This window comes from Scyliorhinus canicula, chromosome 3, assembly GCF_902713615.1.
Source record: "Scyliorhinus canicula chromosome 3, sScyCan1.1, whole genome shotgun sequence".
NCBI lineage: Eukaryota > Metazoa > Chordata > Chondrichthyes > Carcharhiniformes > Scyliorhinidae > Scyliorhinus > Scyliorhinus canicula.
This window is the reverse complement of record NC_052148.1, coordinates 211,995,586-212,013,791: the sequence shown is the minus strand read 5'-3', so window position 1 is coordinate 212,013,791 and position 18,206 is coordinate 211,995,586. Positions and strand designations below refer to the sequence as shown.

Below are 18,206 nucleotides of genomic sequence, written 5' to 3'. Positions count from 1 at the left end.
CCCCCCCCCCCCCCCCCCCCCCCAACCACCACCTCAAGAAAACCACGGGTGAGCTGCGTACATTGGAGAACTCCATTGACCTTGGATGGGATTCTCCAGTCGCCCGGGCGGACACGGCCCGGAGAATCCCACCCTATGTCTTTTGTATCAATACGTACCATGATCACTGGCTGTTCACCCTCCCCTTCCAGAATGTCCTGTAACTACTCCGAGATATCCTTCGCCCTAGCACTAGGGAGGCAACATGCCATCCTAGAGTCTTGTTTGTGGCCACAGAAACATCTATCTATTTCCTTTACAATTGAATCCTGCATAACTATTGCAGTTCTACACTTCTTATTCCTCCCCTCTGCAGCAGAACCAACCATGGTGTGACAAATTTGGCTGTTGCAGCTTTCCACTGAGTGGCCATTCTCCTCAACAGTATCCAAAGCGGTAAATCTGCTCTGTAGGCGAGTGGCCACAGGAGATTCCTGCACTACCTGACTAGTCCTCTTGCTCTGCCTGGTGGTCATCTCTTCCCTTCCTTTCTATGCTGAGCCTTCATTGTGACCATCTCTCTAAACGTGCTATCCATGATAGTCTCCACTTCATGGATGCTCCCAGTGTCCCCTACCTGTGCTGCAGCGGGCTTCCTGGAGCTTCAGCTGGAGATACTTCCTGCACACATACTGGTTCAGGCACTTGAAATATTCCCGGCTTTCCACATGAAGCACAAAGAGCAAACCACAGCTTTGAGCTGTCCTGCCATGACTTGTCATAATATCCACTCATGTATATCATGAGATGCAGACAGGCAGTGATTGACACACAGGATAACCAATGAACACACACGACACAGAATAGCCAATCACCAGACAGGACACCACCACTATAAAGCCCACAGGGGCATTAAGGCTCTCCCTCTCTCACAGGACACGGCTAGGGAGACAGTCGCAGTGCACAGGCCAATGAACATCATCACCATGTGATAGAGAGCTAGATTGGTCAAGCCAGCAGGAGAGCTAGATTGGTCAAGCCAGCAGGAGGTTATCAGTTAGGTTAATAGAGTGTAAACCCACAGCAGATTATGTACAGCAATCAACAGGTTCAATACATGAAAACGGCCTCCTGCTCAACAGGGCCAAATGCTCATTTTGTAGGTCCGCTGTCAAGTTTCTGGGTGACCACATCTCACAGCAGGGTGTGCAACCTGATGCTGACAAGGTGCTGGCAATCAATGCCATGAAGATGTCAGAGGAAAAAAGGCGGGTCCTCCGTTTCCTCGGTATGGTGAATTTTTTCTGGAAATTCATTCCCAACATGGCATCCCACACCACAGCCCTCCGGCATCTCGTAAAAAAGTCGACAGTTTTCCAGTGGCTTCCCGCACATCAAGCGGAGTGGCTTGAGCTGAAGGCGAAGCTCACCACAGCCCCCGTACTGGCATTCTTTGACCCAACCAAGGATACCAAGATATCCACAGACGCAAGCCAGGACGGCATTGCAATGGTGCCCCTCCAGCGAGACGACTCCTCGTCCTGGGCTCCAGTGGCATACGCCTCCAGGGCCATGATTCCTACCGAACAACGGTATGCCCAGATCGAAAAGGCGTCTTGGGTCTCCTGACAGGAATTGTCAAGTTTCATGACTACGTATACGGCCTGCCAAAGTTCACGGTGGAAACAGACCACAGGCCTTTAGTCCACATAATCCAAAAGGATTTAAATGACATGAGACATGACACCTCGGCTGCAGTGAATTCTTCTTCGTCTCCGCCGATATGACTTCGAACTCGTCTACACACCGGGTAAGGAGCTGATCATCACGGATGTCCTATCCCGATCCGTCACCACGCCGTGTGAACAGGGCGACTTAATTCGCCACATTGAAGCACAGGTGCAGCTGTGTGCCAGCAACCTCCCAGCCACTGATGAGCGAGTTATACAAATACGCGAAGAAACTGCCAAAGATCCCCTACTGCAGCGCGTAATGAAGCACCTCGCCCATGGCTGGCAAAAGGGGCAGTGCCCCCAGTTCTTCAACATTAAGGATGAGCTGACGGTTGTTGAGGGGATCCTTCTTAAACTAGATAGAATCGTCATTCCCCAAAGCGTGCAAAACATGGTGCTCAGACAGATCCATGAGGGTCACCTGGGCATCGAGAAATGTCGATGCAGAGCTCGGCAGGCAGTTTACTGGCCTGGCATCAGCCAGGACATTGCCAACACAGTCCTCAACTGCACAACATGCCAGAAGTTTCAACCAGCTCAGCCCAAGGAAATGCTGCAACAGCACGAGATCATGACCTCTCCGTGGTCCAAGGTGGGGATAGACCTCTTTCGCGCCAATGGGCGTGATTACGTGTTCCTGGTTGACTACTTCTCCAGCTCCCCGGAAGTGGTGAAACTGTTGGACCTCGTGTCCAATTCCGTTATCAAAGCCTGCAAAGAGACGTTTGCCAGGCATAGGATACCACTCATGGTAATGAGTGACAACTGTCCATGTTTCTGCAGCCAAGAGTGGTCCAACTTTGCACGATCCTACCACTTTAGTCACATCACATCCAGTCCCCATTACGCGCAATCAAACGGGAAGACCGAGAAAGGGGTCCATATTGTCAAGCGGTTGCTGTGCAAGGCTGCAGACTCAGCCTCGGATTTCAACGTGGCGCTATTGGCATACAGGGCAACCCCTCTGTCGACTGGTTTGTCTCCGGCGCAGTTGCTCATGAACGGCAACCTGAGGACGACTGTTACAGCCATCCATGTTCCAGATCTTGACCACCTCATGGTGCTGCAGAAGGTGAAGCGATCCAGGGACCAGCAAAAGATCATGTATGATTGCTCATGCCACGGATCTGCCTACACTGGCTCCAGACACTGTTGTTCGCAATCAGCTGCCTGAGGGAGGTGGTCAGCCCCAGCTGTTGTTGTCAGACAGGCTGCTCCCAGGTCTTTCATTGTCCAAATGGCTGATGGCTCCATTTTACGATGCAACAGGAGGGCGCTGCGTAAAGTTCCCTGCCCATCACCCGACCGCACTTCTCCGCATATCATCAAGCTTCCTCCGGACGTCTTTCACCACGAAGCCACCGATCTGGCAGCGATCCCCCATGTCCACTCGGCCACCGAGATGGCAGCTATCCCGCCTGTCCAGGTACCTGCGCCCCCCTCCACCTCTGCAGTGATCGACAAGAATTTGTCGCCCACCACAAAGACTGAATCTATATCCTTAAATCTTGTAAATTTTGTTCAGTTTTCTCTGTATCTGCACGATAGACATCTTCCCATATACATATGTTCATTCATTCCCCACTTGTACATAGTTATGCATGCATATACAGCCACGTTCCAAAATGTATTTTAAAAGGGGGAGATGTCACAATATCCACTCATGTATATCATGAGATGCAGACAGGCAGTGATTGACACACAGGATAACCAATGAACACACACGACACAGAACAACCAATTAGCAGACAGGACACCACCACTATAAAGCCCACAGGGCATTGAGGCTCTCCCTCTCTCACAGGACACGGCTAAGGAGATAGTCACAGTGCACAGGCCAATGAACATAATTACCATGTGATAGAGAGCTAGTCTGGTCAAGCCAGTAGGAGGTTATCAGTTAGGTTAATAGAGTGTCAACCCATAGCAGATTATGTACAGCAATCAACAGGTTCAATAAAACAGTGTTGAACCATCTCCTGTGTCGGAAGCCTGTTTCTCGTTTTACTGCATCCAGTTGCAGTCGATGTATGACCAACACATTTAACACATCATGACTTACCCCTTTAAATTAAACCTTTGGAAAATGTTTGATTTTAAATTATATCCAATTCTCTCGGGCCTGTGTGTTTGAATCAGTGAATGGTGTATCTGACCTTGGCACATCTGGTGAACCTCTATTAGTACTATTGCTGTAAATAATAATAATCGCTTATTGTCACAAGTAGGCTTCAATGAAGTTACTGTGAAAAGTCCCTAGTCGCCACCTTCCGGCACCTGTTCGGGGAGGCCGGTACGGGAATGTTGTCTAACATATACTGATGAGATGTACATGTTGGCAGCACTTAAGAGGGCTGAACTCAGTAGCTCTGAAATATAAACAAGGGGATCATGTTGTATGATTAACCTGCACCCATTTGTTGTGGTTCAGGCTGCATATCAACTCCATGCTGTCTGCTGCTTAATGTGATTATGGTGATTAGCCAACAATAAACTGTGCCGTTGAGTTGCTACGCACAACTATGGGGAACATAAAGCTGGAAGAGGCTAGCACTAGTTAAAGTTGGCCTGAACAATATAAAACCAGTAAGAAGTCTTACAACACCAGGTTAAAGTCCAACAGGTTTGATTCAAACACGAGCTTTCGGAGCGCGGCTCCTTCCTCAGGTGAATGGCGAGGTATCACAAAGCTCGTGTTTGAATCAAACCTGTTGGACTTTAACCTGGTGTTGTAAGACTTCTTACTGTGCTCACCCCAGTCCAACGCCGGCATCTCCACATCAATATAAAACCAGTCTTCACCTCGGAAAGGAGAGGTGTATTGTACTTTGAGCAGGTGCTGCATGTTATTTTGAAACTGATGCAGGAAAGACTAAGGATTGGGACAATATGTCAGAAATTGGACTGTAGTTTTCAGACGCCTCATTGGAGACCTTGATGAAGGAGATGGAATAGGAAGAAGAATATCCTGCATCTGTCGAGTTTCAGAAGGCACTTTAGCCACACGGACACAAGGCAGTGGGATCAGTTAGCCGTGGAAGTCAATGCCAGGAGTCGAGCCTAAGGACCTGGATGAGGTTATCCATTTTGGTAGGAATAACAGCAAACGGGATTATTATTTAAATGATAAAATATTAAAACATGCTGCTGTGCAGAGAGACCTGGGTGTGCTCGTGTATGAGTCACAAAAAGTTGGTTTACAGGTGCAATAGGTGATTAAGAAGGCAAATGGAATTTTGTCCTTCATTGCTAGAGGGATGGAGTTTAAGACTATGGAGGTTATGCTGCAATTGTATAAGGTGTTAGTGAGGCCACACCTGGAATATTGTGTTCAGTTTTGGTCTCCTTACTTGAGAAAGGACGTACTGGCACTGGAGGGTGTGCAGAGGGGATTCACTAGGTTAATCCCAGATCTGAAGGGATTGGATTACGAGGAGAGGTTGAGTAGACTGGGACTGTACTCGTTGGAATTTAGAAGGATGAGGGGGGATCGTATAGAAACATATAAAATTATGAAGGGAATAGATAGGATAGATGCGGGCAGGTTGTTTCCACTGGCGGGTGAAAGCAGAACTAGGGGGCATAGCCTCAAAATAAGGGGAAGTAGATTTAGGACTGAGTTTAGGAGGAACTTCTTCACCCAAAGGGTTGTGAATCTATGGAATTCGTTGCCCAGTGAAGCAGTAGAGGCTCCTTCAATAAATGTTTTTAAGATAAAGATGGATAGTTTTTTGAAGAATAATGAGATTAAGGGTTATGGTGTTCTGGCCGGAAAGTGGAGCTGAGTCCACAAAAGATCAGCCATAATCTCATTGAATGGCGGAGCAGGCTCGAGGGGCCAGATGGCCTACTCCTGCTCCTAGTTCTTATGTTCTTATGTTGTTCTTATGAGACATCACAAGAAGTTCAAAGACCTCCATCAAGTGGTTAAGGTGTGTTTTTATCCCAATGAGTGACTTGTGCACTGACCCAATGTTAAACAATGTATGCATTACATACTGCAACAACTGGGACTTATAAAAATCCATGACAAAATATTGTTGATTTTAATATATGTCTGACCCTTTGTCGAAATTTGTCATGATCAATGCAACTTAAGAGTTTTTCCTCACAAACAAGCATTATGATTGCTTTTGATGCCAGTTGAATGTGATAAGCACTTTGAAAGCAATTAAATGATGCCGAGTGATCACACATTATGTTGTTTGAGCTTTCATTGGATGTTAGTTTGTCGCTATTCATTACTTAGAATATCAACTGATGGTTAAATTATTACTTTTGAATGAAGATGATCACAAATGAATGCTTTTGCTTTCAATTGAATGCTGTTGGATACAATTGATGTCATTTTTTTAATGGTGATATGGGCCAGGGTTTCGAAAACTCCAAAGTATATCATGGAATTCACTGGAAGTACAACTGTTTATTTATTTTGTTTAAGATGAGCACAAGGGCCTGTCTTTCAGGTGATATTCAACAGAGGCCTTCAGCAATTTTAATCAAAAGCAAAGATTCTACGAATTTGGTTAACATTTTTATAAACACACAGTCAGCATTTTTATCACTACCAACATAAATACCTCACACAGCTACAGCACTCAATATATAACCCTTAATATATTTCCCCCTTAAGCTATTCCAATTTAATAACAAGATCCCATAAACCAGAAAGCCCTTTTCAAAGGTGTGGCCCAGCAGACCTGGTTTGGATACTTCTTGTTTATTCCCAAAACAGGTTTGAATTCCTTCCAGAAAATAGTTATTTCTTTTCAAGTTAAAAAGCGGTCTGGAACGGCTTTTAAAATGCAGATAGAGGAAAAAAACTTTATTTCAAACTGTACAGAACAAAACCAGTTCAAACTCAAAACCCCACCCACAAAATGATATCACTGAAACCATGTGATAAGACAAAAACATGTCTTAAAGGGACACTCCCATTACAATGGTAGTATTCTAAACATTGTCTGCTTACCTATCACCATTCAGAAGGGCCCATTCCCTCTACGACACCCTGGTGTACTCCTTTATCAACCACCTTCTTCTGGCATCTCTCTGTGCAAGACATACAATACATTCACTGCCCTCCATGCAGGGCTCCAAACACTACTTCCATTTATACATCAATTTTCACAGAGAATGTATGTAGGACATGATATGCCATCAATAAACATACGACGAGTGATGAACATAACTGAGGCTTTAATACACTAAACAGCAAGCCTCCTGACCTCTGATCCCGAACTGGGTCGGAGGTGGAGACTAGCCACCTTTATACATGAGCCCGAGGGGAGGAGCCAGAGGCGGAGCCAGCTGGACAAGCCCAGGCATGTAACAACACAATACAATGCAATACAGTGGTTTACCACAAGACATAAGACCACTTTGCTCAACAAACCAGTGTCAATTCACTGTGATAGCAATTTAGCAGTCCCAGTATACCTTGCTCTATCCCCATAGCCCTATAATTTCTTTACCTTTGGCTCCGCTTCTGTTTGGAAAACCCAAACTGAATCTGCCTCCACCACCCTTTGAGACGATGCATTCTAGATCTTTATCACACATTGTGTTTGTGGTTTTGTCAAACATCTTGGGTGGGGTTCTCCACCTGCGAGATTCTCCATTGTGCCGGCGCCCAGGGGTTTCCCGACGGTGCCCCACACTGAGAAACCCCATTGATCGGCCGGCGTGACGGAGAGTCCTGCCGGCGGGTCGAGGCAGAAATGTGGCGCAGTGGGGCGGAGAATCCCGCCCCTTAAATTTGTATCCTCACAACGTAGTCTCTTTTGGTGAGACTAAACTCAAGATTGGGTGATCATTTTGCAAAACAAAACTATTCAGTCTGTCAGCATGATCCTGAGTCACTTGCCATTTTAATTTTCTGTCATATTCTCACTCTGTCCTGGGCCTCTTCCACTGTCCCAGTGAAGTTCCATGAAAGCTTGAGGAACAGCATTTAATTTGTCGAGTACAACCTTCACAACCTTCAGGCCTCTAATATTTAATTGAGCAATTTTAAATCACAACCATTTCTCACATTTTCTTAAACAATAGCTTCTGCTGTTCTGTTTAGACCTCCTCCAGATCCATCTTTTTTTAACTTCCCCCATCGTGCTTCTTGCTCTGTACTTGTTTATAAACCTCTATTTTTTTTTATTCATTCATATGATGTGGGTGTCTCAGGCTGGGCCAGCATTTATTGTCCATCCCTGATTGTACTTGAGGGTGCTGTTAAGAGTCAACCTCATTGCTGGGGATCTGGAGTCACATGTAGGCCAGATCAGGTAAGGATGGCAGATTTCCTTCCAAAAAGGACATTCGTGAACCAGATGAGTTTTAACAACAAATGACAGTGGTTTCATGGCCACTTTTAATTGCAGATTTTTATTGAACTCAAATTTCACCTCTGCTGTGACAAGATTTGAACCTGGGTCCCCAGAGCATTGCGCTGGGTCTCTGGATTACGAGTACAGTGACAATACCACTATGCCACTGCCTCGCCAAATTTGCCTTAAATTTGTAACCTCTTCCAGCTCTGATTATCATCATTGTTTTTATACTTTAAGAGTAAAAGCTGTTATCACAGTTTTAATGTCAAGTTCTCTAACCAGTCCCATACCCTGGGACTTCAATTCTTCAATAATGGGGCTATGTCTCCACGCTGGCGTTTCACTCTGGACTTTCCTTAAGAAGGTTCTGAGCAATTCTCTTACCTGCAAGGGGCTGGCAGGACCCCGGAGTGCTCCTTGCAGCTCTGGCTGTGGATACGGGGCCCCACACTTCCGGTCGGGAGTCCACGAATGCGCACAGCGGCGGCCTGCAGCGGCCACCCCATGGGACATGGTGGACTCGGACCACGGAGTGGCATCAAATATATAGGCCCCCCCCCGGGATTGCGCGCGCCCGCAGGTCCGTGATGCCTGATTGCTCCCTGGCCGTCCATGAAGCCCCCCGCCACCCGGGTGATCGATCCCCCCGCCCCTCCCCCAGCAGCGCGGCCGACTGAGGACTGAGTCCACAGCTGCCACCTGATGGCCGATAGACGAGCCACGCCAGTTTTGTGTGGAGAATTGCAGGGGTGGCCTCTACCAATGGCCCCCTACCCGTGCCGCGTGGTTCACGTGCGAGAGACTCCCGAGCGAATCTCTAGGGACCGGCGGCGGTCACAATTTCCAGGTTGACGACCATTCTCCACTCCCGCGCTGGTCATGATTTTGGAGCGGAGGCTCAAAGAATCTAGCCCCCTATTGGTGATTAGGTGTGACTCCAGGATGCCACCCTTAAACATAAGTCATGGGGAAAGATGTAATTATGTGTTCCATGGTTTGGTCAGTGTTTCTGAAGTGGCAGCCAGGTGAGGATTTGTGGTGCTACTTGGCTACCTGATCGATACGTTTTCATGCCCAGGCTGTATACTGTTGTGCTTTGTGCACATGTTATGGTGGATGGATGATGATAGCCTGTCAAGCGGAATCTTGAACTCTCAAATCTATAGCTAAGGGGCGGGTTTCTCCGAAGCCTGGCCAAGTGTTGACGCCGGCGTAAACACCAGAGTGTCGTACGCTGGCGTCAACGGGCCTCCTGGCCCAGTGATTCAGCGGCACTCGGGGCCAGCACGGCTCCGGTGTGCTGCACGCTGCTCCAGCGCCGATACACGACCCTTCACAGCATGTGCGTCGCAGCCGTCTCCGCTCTGGCGCCGCACAACATGGCAGAGCCCTACAGCGGCCCTGCATGGAAGGAGGTAGGCCCCCTCCAGATGGCGGGCACCCGCCAATTGATACCCCCGACCGTGGGCCTGCATGCCGTGGAGGCCCCCCCCCGGAGTCTAATCCCCCCCCCCCCCCCAGGACGGCTACCGTGGCCGCGGGTCCGAGCTCCCGCTGGGTGGTACCAGGTTGGAACCACGCCGGCGGAATTCAGCGGGAAATCGTCCGGTTGACGCGGAGAATTGCTGCGGGGGCCCCCGCGTCTACCCCCCGGGCGCAATTGCCTATGATTCTCAGGTCGCTGGAGAATCGCGTCCCGCGTTGGAGCGGCGTGGCGGGAATTTCCCGCGTCACCGCCGATTCTCCGACCCGGCCCGGGCTGGGAGAATCCCAGCCAAGGTCACTCAAATGACGACTAAAAGGTCCTTGAGGACCTCCTGATCAACAGAGCAAAACTAAAAATCTAGTTTTGCCAAATGGTTATTTGATCTAAAACTCTTGCTCAATGCAGATTGTATTACTTGCGTTTACTTAAAATTTCCTGCAGCTACAGTATTTTGCTTTTTTAAATGTTTAAGTACGGTGCTTTATGTAAGTATTTGAGTTTCATTTCATTAAAGGCACTGGAGCATATGCTCTTTGAAATGTTGTAAACATCATTGTGAATTATTCACAAATGGACACCATTAATACAATTTCACCATCAAAACAAAATATCCAATTATAAAATAAAGTCTTAAATTCAACCCAGACGCTTAAATAAAATAATTCTGTTTCTAATATAGGTAGGTGTAAATAGAAACAAATAAATCTGTGGCTAGCAATGATATTTGGTGTTCAAAGAATTGCTACACTTTGGCAAATGGAGACTCATGTTATTTAATATTGAGGGCTGCTCAGCATCCTTTGTGCTTGTGTTTTGTAATGTAATTTGTAAGCATCACTCACGCTGAGAGCCCGTGTGCACCAGGCGCATTACGATATCAGAAAATATAGATGAGACCATAGTATCATAATATTTGAGTATCAAGTAAGAACTGCGGATTTTCAGCATTCAAATTGGCGAGGGGAAGCACAGCTACGATATTGGGTTCTTTAACTTAAAATCAACTCATCCTTTTACTTACTGTGAGTAGTGACTGTGTTTCATGTGAATTTATTGCTTTCTCCTCCCAAGACTGTACTTGATGAGAACCGTGGATAAGCCTGCTCCCTCAGCTATGCTGTACCTGTTTCTCTAGGGAGCTATTGTTATAAGAGCTAAAGATATTTCTCTAGGTATCCATTTCAATTTAGCGATTCTGGAGGAGGAGGTGGAAGGCATGAAAGATAAATGCATTTCTACTTTAGGTGATAGGTATGATAATGTGGCAGTTGCTCTGTGGATCATGAACCTACTGTCTTCTGACAGGATGACAGCTTTTGTTCTCCTGCCACTGCCGTGGTGCCAGTGCCCTTGCCTTGTTTGGTAAGCCAGTCCAGAGTGCTTCCACTCATGCTAATGTGATTCGAAGCCAGGTTTTCTCAACCTGGTGCTACTTGGGTTAATTGGGCAAAACCTCCCTCAGTCTCCCCCACTGAAATGTCAGCTGCCTTCCACCAGACATGCTGCAGCAACTAGAAAATAACTGCACTGGAGAACTAGGACCGGCAAAAACACCAAATGAGAGTGATTAGTTGACATTTGTATGGAATATTGGATGATTTGATTGATAAAGTTGGTTTGGAATGTTTCTTCCAGTGGCCTTTACTTCAATTTTGTGGCCAAGAAGACACTGCGATTGTCAGTAACCGTGGGAAGATTGGGGAAGGGTGGTATATGGGCAATTGTGTTTGTGTTTGATGGTTCCCGAGTTGGATGTGCTGATGACTGACAGCGTGGCTAGAAAGGTCACGCAGTGGCTGCCTCCTCTCTTCCCCTGCCTCCTCCTCCTGCTGCTGCTCTTCTCAGGTGCTTCCCAAATATCTGGTGGAAAAGCATGTCTGCTCATCAAACTATATTGGACCCAAGACAGCACCCACACTGCTTAAAAATAAGGCATGAGGCAACCAAATTTTGCAGCCCTGGAAATTGAAGCAAGAAAAGGAGGTTTTTGATAAATGTTTGGCTTATGAAATTGTACAGTCAAGCTGAATGAAGAAAGTATAGAGGAGAATTAAAAATAAATAAGACACTTAAAAGAGTGGATGAGAATAGATTAATGAGTAACAAGAACAAAACCTGAAAGTCTTTTATGAAGATATAGAAAGGAAAAATGGGGCTTTTTCTAAGCACATGGTGATGATTTTGTGAAGTCAAAGGTATGGTTGAGGTCCAAATGAGTACTTTTAACAACAGAATCCCTATAGTGGAGAAGGAGCCCGCTTGTTCATCGAGTCTGTGTCGACCCTCCGAAAGAGCGTTTCACCTCGGCCCACAACCCCACTCAACCTGCACATCCTTGGACTAAGCAGCAATTTAGCATGGCCAATCCACCTAACCTGCAGATCTTTGGACTGTGGGATGAAACTGGAGTACCTGGAGGAAATCCACACAAACACAGGAATAACATGCCAACTCCACGCAGGCAGTCACCCAAGGCCGGAATTGAACCTGGGTCTCTGGTGCTGAAAGGCAGCAGTGCTAACTACTGTGCCACCATGCCTCTGTTTTCACTGAAGAAGCCGATACTGCCAAAGTCATAGTAAAGGAGAGACTGGTAGAGCAATTGGATATAAAGAAATGAGATAAATAAGGTTATTTGTGCTCAATGGAGAAAAGACACCTAGTTTTATTGGGATTTATCTTGTGCTGCTGAAGGAATTAAGGATGGAGTTGATGATGCATATGGACTTCCAAAAGAGTTTGAAAAATTACGATGCCATGGATTTGTTAACAAAACTGAAGGTCATAGGATTTAAGGGAGGCTAACAGTGTGGATATTAATTGAGGAAAAGAGAGTAATTGATTGTTTTTGTGACTGGAGGGGAAGTACAGTGATGCTAGGACCATTGTTTGTTTTGCTAATGATGCAGATGGCATTAAACTCAAATTTTGTGAACAATGAGGATGATTGTAATAGACTAGACTTCAAAAGTGCGAGACCAGCTAGTGAAATGAAGAGTCTGGACATATTGAGTTTATTGTAGAAAAGTTTAAAGTGATGCATTCTGGTAGAAAGAATGACGAGATACACTGTAAATGAAGATATGAACATACATGTAATCAGATTAATTCAGAGCAAGAGTAGGCCACTCGACTCCATGAGCCTGCCCGGCCATTCAATAAGATCATGACTAATCTGACTAACCTCCCACGTACTACTGATTACCTTTCACCTCTTTGTTTATAAAGAATCTATCTACTTCACCTTAAAAATATTCAAATACCCTGATTCTGCTGGCTTTTGAGGAAGACAGTTCCAAAGACACTCTATCGAGGGGCTGGTTTAGCTCACTGGGCTAAATCGCTGGCTTTTAAAGCAGACCAAGCAGGCCAGCAGCACGGTTCGATTCCCGTACCAGCCTCCCCGGACAGGCGCCGGAATGTGGCGACTAGGGGCTTTTCACAGTGACGTCATTGAAGCCTACTCGTGACAATAAGCGATTTTCATTTCATTTCATTTTCATATCTGAGAAAAAAACATTCTCTTCATCTTTGTCTTAAATGCATGGCCTTTATTTTTAAACAATGACCCCAATTTCTAGACTATTACACAGGAGGAAACATCCTCTCTACATCAACCCTGTCAAGACCCCTCCTGATATTTTTGTTTCAATCAAACTCTTCCTCCTCTTCTACACTCTACCTGATACAAGCCCGGGCTGTCCAATGTTTCCTCATAAAACGGGCAGCGGTTCAAGGGAATAGTTTAATCAACGTTCTCTGAACTGCTTCTAACACATTTGCATCCTTCCATAAATGAGACCAATACTGTACACAATTCTCCAGTTGTGGTCTCACCAGTGTCCTGTATGACTGAAGCATAACCTCCCTCCATTTATAATCAAGTCCTCTCACAATAAATGATAATATTCTGTTAACTTTCATAACTACTTGTACCTGCAAAATAGCCTTTTGTGATTAATGCACTAGGACACCCAGATCCCCAGAGCTATGTAATCTCTCCCCATTTAGATAATGTGCTTTTTTATTTTTCCTGCCAAAATGGACAATTTTATGTTTTCCCACATCATATTCCATTTGCCAGACCTTTTCCCACTCCCTTATCTTATGTCCTCTCACAACTTATTTTCCTACCTGCTTTTGTATCATCAGCAAATTTAGCAACCATACCTTTGGTCCTTCATCCAAGAAGTTGAGGACCCAGCATTGATCCCTGTGGCACAGCCTTTGTTACGTCCAGCCAACCAGAAAAAGACCCATTTATGGCTACCTTCGGTTTCCTGTTAGCCAACCAGTCGTCTAGCCATGCCAATATGTTACTCCCTACACCATGAGATTTTATTTTCCGCAATAACCTTTGATGTGGCTCCTTATCAAATGCCTTCTGGATACTAAATGAGACAACTTTAAAGGGGTGCAGGAACAGAGAGACCTGGAGGTATGTACGCTAATCTTTGACGGTGACCGGACAAATTGAGATTTGGAGTTGCTAAAATAGAGTATCATATTGGGTTCATATAGAAAAGTATGGTGTACAAAAGAAAGGAAATTATACTGAACCTCTTCAAATTGCTGATTCGGACCCAGTTATTCCACCCAATTCTGCGCACTGCACTTGAGAAAGCATGGCAAGGCCTTTCAATGGAATGGAGATTTTCTGGGATGATACCAGAGATGTGGGATTGAATTATGTGTAAAGACTCGAGAATCTGTGGTTGTTATCATTAGAGTAATGAAGGGAGATTTAATGGTGCTGTGCGAATCATGACTGGTTTTGACAGACTAATGAAGAGGATACTGTTTTCATTGACTGAAGGGCTGTGTACCAGGTTTAAGATAAATGGCAAAAGACCCAGGGTTGAGATGAAGAGATCTTTTTTAAGGCAGCGACTTATGATATGGATTGAATTTCTCAAAAGAGTAATGGAAGTAGGTTAATCATAACTATCAAAAAAGAAATGGATAAATATTTGAAGGTGGAATGTTTGCAATGTTATAGGGGAAGGATAAGGACGGGACAAACTGGATAGATCTTAAACCTGGGAGAGACATCTTGAGCTGACTGATCTTGTTCTTCGCTGCATCATTGTATGATTCTGTGCAAGTACTGCTTGAAGAATTTGGGATCTCCACCTGCGTTGCTATTGGAAAACGGTATTGCAGAGTGTGCAAGATTTGCTTAACTCTGATGTCAGGGCTGGGATTCTTCGAGCCCACGCCGGGTCGGAGAATCGCCGCGGCGCGGGAAATTCCCGCCATGCCGCTCCGACGCCAGGCCGCCGATTCTCCGGCGACCTGAAAATTGGCGGCAATCGCACCCGCGCGATTTCCACCGCGCTGGTTGGGGCTGATGAAATAGGCCCCTGCTGCGATTCTCTGCAGGTGACCAGCCGAACACCCGCCGGCGTGGTTTACATCTGATACCACCTGGCGGGAGCTCGGACCCGCGGCCGGGGTCCTGGTGGAAGGCAGGGTGAATCTGACTCTGGGGTAGGCCTCAGCGGTGGCCAGGCCTGCGATCAGGAGCCACCGATCGGCAGGCCATCACGATCTGGTGCAGGACGTACCTTACTCCGCTGTTTGGTTCCGCCATGTCGGCGACGGCCGCGTGGTCTGGACAGAAGAGGCCCGCTGGCAGCCAGAGGTGCAGGTCGCACGCTGGAGCCCTGCTTGCCCCCTGGAACACAGAGAATCACCCCGGACTTTCGAGGAAAAAGTCCGGAATGATTCTCGCCCGTTTTCCGGCGGGCGTGTGGACTTAGTCCCCAAAAGGGAGAATCCCGGCCCAGATGTTTTAACCTATTATATATGTCTTGCTCATTTCCTTTCTTGTATCCAAATATTTATTTTGTTGGAAGGTTCCAGCTTTAATGCGACAGGAGATAATGGTAAAATTGTGGATTCTTAATATTTTTAAAATAATGAATTATGATGTTTGAGCATTGATATTAACTCCGCTTATGAACATTTTTCGAATGTATCGATTCAGATGGATAAATATTGTATACAATCATTTTGTTCCTACGGTTATGCACATTTATCTCAATTACAGATGAGTTGCAAATTCCCAGATGAAGTATGCGGCCTGCAGAAATCTTTTCGTATAGTTTTCTGAGAATAATATTGAAGCTCTATACTTCAAACTGATCAGTATTCAACTTTGAAACGATAGTCAGTTTCATGTCATTCAGCCTGGGGTTTGTCCATAAATTTTGGTGTTTCAACAAAGTTGGGAGGAACTCACAAATTGTAAATTTAATAGAAATTAGCACTTAACAAAAATAAATAGTAATAATTTAATTTAATTAGCCTAATTCAATTTGTAAATTGAATTGAAATAAATTTGCATATTCAAAGAAAATCGAATGAAATTGTTGGAATTAATTTACTAATTCAAATTCTGCTCATCAGTTTTGCTACGTAATATAGTAGCTGGAGGTTTTAAACATTTAGTGGATATTTTCTGTGGTCAAACGTATTTTTCTGGCTTGCATTTTAGATTTTGAGTTTTTTTGATACCTAATTAGCATGTTTGGGATAAGGAAATTGTTTAAATGTATGTTGATATTGTTATAACTGGTTCTTGGGCGAGGTTCCGCAATTTGTTATGATTCCGGATGGGATACCACCATATGATTATGCTCCCAGGTGAGGAGCAATGAGTTGGCCGCCCTTCTTTTTTCAACCCCTTTGGTTAGTCACAACAAGGTTAATTTAAAAAGCACCCCTCCCTTATGGAACATTTTTCCCAGTCAAAATGTAGTTATGTTTTGAAAGGGGTCAATTTTACCAGGCTTTCTTGAGAAAAAGGAAGAGTTTATTTGTGACTAAAGTGCAAGAAAAAAATAATAAAATGCAACATGCATAGGCAGATTATAATTGAGAAATATGTCCATAAATGAAAGTCAAGAAGAATCTGTATTTGGTTTGTCCATGAGCAGTAAATGGTTCAATGCTGTGGCTACAACAAAAACAGAAAATGCAGGACAACCACAACAGGTCTGACAACATCTGTGGAGAGAGAAGGAAGCTAACATTTGGAGTCTGGATGACTCTTTGTCAAAGCTGTTGTTTTGAGTTGGGTGATTCTGATTCCGGCAGCACTGACTCCAGTTGAACATGTGATTTGGAGATTCCTGCTCCTGCAGAATAGCTGAGAAGTGTTGTCCTGTTTTCTTTTTGACTGTGGCTTTGCTGACTGGCTTCCAGCAATCTCAGAAAGAGAGACATTGGGCGCGATTCAGTGGACTTGAGTTAAAGTCCGCCAAATTGTGGGTTTAGGAGGGTGATTCTCGCATCCCACTACTCAACGGCACTTTGCTTTTTCCTGGCCTCTGGGGGATTCTCTCCACCAAGGCTACATTTAGAGGGATATCCTGTGGGCGAGCAATCCTCCCCCCCACCTTCAGCTGTGGCCTGATCCCTGGAAGTACCAACCTGGGCACCCTGGCACTGCCAACCTTGCTCCCTGGAAGTGCCATCCAGGCACCCTGTCAGTCAGGATGAGGTACTGCCAGGATGCCGGGCAGGCAGTGCCAAGATGTCCGGGTGCAAGGGGGAGTTCCAGGGTACCACCCTGCCCTGTCCCCGATCACTCGGGGATCTCCAGGTGCCATTATGACAGATCCCCATTTGTGTGTGTCAGTACCAAATGGTAAGGGCTCCCAGGTGTGGCGTTGGGTGCCAGGTGAACCTGGCGAACGTATATTTAAATAAGTCATACGGATCTATTTAAATATGTTGATCTAGATCTCCTCCCAGTGAGTGGCCTCTCGCGAAATTCAACAGTCTTGTTCTGACACCAAGTCGGATGCGGTGAGGCCACTGAATCATGCTCGTTTGCTGCCTGCGTGGGAGTGTCTCGTGTAAGATCCTCAGCTGTGATCTTCACAGCAAACACAAGCACAGAAGAACTAGAACACCAGACCAACACATAGAAACTTGAGTTGCAAATATTTTTAACCCCTTGCGTATTCATGGAGGGAGAAAAATACAAACATGACTGTGGTATAATTTACAGGAGATGCTTCCTGCTGAGATGGTAATCAGCTTCCATCATCTCCACAGGAGATTACTGTTCAGTTTATGCATTGCATCTCTTCCTTTGAAGTATCTGTTCCTTTGAAGCATCTCTTTCTGAAAAAGGGTGCAACATTCCACATTCCATTGTCTCTTTCTGGACTGAGTATAATCCACATCGGAATTCTGGCAAGTGGTTACTTTGCAGTCTTGGCCAGCTTTGCTTGTATGTCCTTTTTGAAAAAAAAGTAGTATCTTATTTAAAAGTTCAATATGTCCATACGTAATTCAGGGCTATGATCCATTGATATGACAATATATACATTTTTTAATACAAGTCATGTTGGAATGCATAAAGAACAAAGAAAATTACAGCACAGGAACAGGCCCTTCGGCCCTCCCAGCCTGCGGCGATCCAGATCCTTTATCTAAACCTGTCTCCTATTTTCCAAGGTCTACTTCCCTCTGTTCCCACCTGTTCATATACCTGTCTAGATGCCTCTTAAATGATGCTATCGTGCCCGCCTCTACCACCTCCGCTGGTAAAGCATTCCAAGCACCCACCACCCTCTGCGGAAAAAACTTTCCACGCACATCTCTCTTAAACTTTCCCCCTCTCACCTTGAAATCGTGACCCCTTGTAACTGACACCCCCACTCTTGG

The 18,206-nt window shown here is 45.6% G+C and overlaps 1 protein-coding gene across 4 annotated transcripts in view; it reads left to right on the top strand.

The window, feature by feature from the left end:
• The window catches only part of spock3 (SPARC (osteonectin), cwcv and kazal like domains proteoglycan 3), a 765,994-nt gene that overhangs the window by 105,042 nt on the left and 642,746 nt on the right, over window positions 1-18,206 (top strand). The window lies entirely within an intron of this gene.